Genomic DNA, 2,329 nt, shown 5'->3' with positions numbered 1-2,329 from the left:
AAAACAAAGTCGAATCACCATTTCTATAGAGCTACCTTTTGGACTTATTTTTTAGTGACCTTGGATCCCTGGGGTCTCTGACCTATTGCCACCTTCGGGCACCACGGATTATCTGAGCCTGAGGTCAGGGGTTGGGGGTGGGCCCCTCCCTGGATGCGGCCACCCCTCCACCTGGGGGTGTCTGAGCTGGGGCAGGGTGCAGGGGGAGGAGCAGGGCTGCCCCGTTGGGACGTTACAGTGCCCCCCACGGAGACAGCAAGAGCAGGCTTATACCGAAGGACACTCGGAGAAGAAGCTGAGGGAGAGAATTGGCCGACATTACTGGAAAACTGAGTCTCTGAGTACCGCTTTTTTTTGGAACTGTAACAACCTATTACTTCCAGGGAAGGTTACCTTTGGCCTCCGCCTGCTCCCTCCACTGGGAAGAAAATCGATGATTTCTGGTAACATACAAGGATGGATGTTGACAAACCATGAGAAATGGAGAGTGTACCTAAACGGAGACCTGCTTCCCCCATTTCTGTGTCCCCTTTAGAAGGATGCGGGTGATTCAATTAGTGGATTCAATTAAAATGGACAGGGCACCCCAGACACCGCAGGATCAGGTGTCTTGTACTTTCCAGCCTGCTCACCTTTCATTGACTGGAAATTAACCTCCTTCCGGCTGTTGCAACCGAAACCCTAGCAGGGTCTTCGTGGGATGATCTGAAAGAACAAGCATGACCAGCTTTTCCCATAAGACTTACAAAGTCACCTCCCCTCAGCCGTGCCCTCCCCGATCTGTTGAACGTCCCCTCCCTCGCTTTGAAGCCCCTCTTGCCTTGTGCCCACAGAGGGGCTGAGCAGAGCATGTCACGTTTAGAGACAAGTCAGCTGGTCACTAGGAAATCGAGTCACCAGGTGTCCACTCACCTCTGCGGAGGTCACGAGTGCTGCTCGAATCTTCCGGTGAGAAAAGACTTTTATGTGGAACAGAAGCAGAGACAAAAGAGGATGGAGGGGTCGTGGGATGAGTCGCCATTCTCTCTGGTTACCATTTAGGCAGATGTGTGTGTCAGGGACATGACAGCATTCGCCTAGGAAGGCTTCTAATTGACATATCCAACCAAGAGGGAACAAATTTACACTGCTGAGCTCAGAATAAAAATGAAGAAAAAATATGCATACATGTTTCTGATGTCCTGTATTTAGCCAGTTCTAAATATAACTGCAAGGAATAAAACTGCAACGTGTTTTATCATTTAAAATGTATATCAAAGAATGAAACTTTGCCATTTGTGACAAGATGGATGGAACTGGAGGGTATTATACTTAGCAAAATAAGTCAGACTGAGGAAGGCAAATGTATGTTTTCACTTATATGTGGGATCTCAAAATAACCAAATAAATATAACAAAACGGAAACAGACAAATACACAGAACCAACTAGTGGTTACCAGTAGGGACCAGGGTGAGGAGAGGGGCAAAATAGGTGAAGGGGATTAAGAGGTACAGACTACTAGGTATAAAATAAATGTTACGAGAATATAACGTACAGCACAGGGAACATAGTCAATATTTTATAATAATTTTGTATGGAGTGTAATTTATAAAAATATCGAATTACTGTGTTATACACCCAAAGCTAATATAATCATGTATGTCAACTAGACTTCAATAAGTAAAAATGTATGTCACAGACAGGATTGCTGCCTTCATGTTTTACAGTACTAACCAGCAAAAACATCTGGTAGGTTGTTTTCACTTTTTCCCACCTCTGTGGAAATAGGAAGAATGCGGATTCACCTCTTCTTCCTGATGGCTGAGGCCAAGGGCGCATGTACCATCATGGCGTGGCGATCCACAGTCTCTTCCTTGTGCAGAAAGAACCTTTGAATTTGAGTTACAAAATTTTTTTTTATTGGAGTATAATTGCTTTACAATGTTGTGTTAGTTTCTGCTGTACAATGAAGTGAATCAGCTGTATGTATACATCTCTCCCCTCCCTCCCTCCCTCCCTCCCCTACCACCCCACTCCTCTAGGTCACCACAGAGCACCGAGCTGAGCTCCCTGTGCTCTGCAGCAGGTCCCCACTAGCCTTCTATTTTACACACGGTAGTGTATTTATGTCAAACCTAATTTCCCAATTCATCCCACCTTCCCCTTCCCCCGCTGTGTCCACACGTCTGTTCTCTATGTCTGCGTTACTATTCCCGACCTGCAGCTTTTGCACAGCAAAGGAAACCATAAACAAGATGAAAAGACAGCCCTCAGAATGGGAGAAAATACTTGCAAACGAAGCAACGGACAAAGGATTAATCTCCAAAATATACAAACGGCTCATGCAGC

General features: G+C 45.7%; 1 long non-coding RNA gene across 1 annotated transcript in view; it reads right to left on the bottom strand.

The window, feature by feature from the left end:
• Positions 1–662: 662 nt before the first annotated feature.
• Positions 663–2,329, bottom strand: part of LOC114487508 (uncharacterized) — a 24,296-nt gene continuing 22,629 nt past the window's right edge. The window contains exons 4-6 of the long non-coding RNA XR_003682662.1: positions 1,715–1,869; positions 913–1,088; positions 663–705 (exon numbers count right to left, since the gene is read on the bottom strand). This is a non-coding gene — a long non-coding RNA (uncharacterized lncRNA). The remainder of the gene's footprint in view (positions 706–912; positions 1,089–1,714; positions 1,870–2,329) is intronic.

Source organism: Physeter macrocephalus, chromosome 13 (assembly GCF_002837175.3).
Source record: "Physeter macrocephalus isolate SW-GA chromosome 13, ASM283717v5, whole genome shotgun sequence".
Classification (NCBI taxonomy): Eukaryota; Metazoa; Chordata; class Mammalia; order Artiodactyla; family Physeteridae; genus Physeter; species Physeter macrocephalus.
The sequence above is the reverse complement of the archived record's forward strand: the minus strand, read 5'-3'. Positions and strand labels throughout refer to the sequence as shown.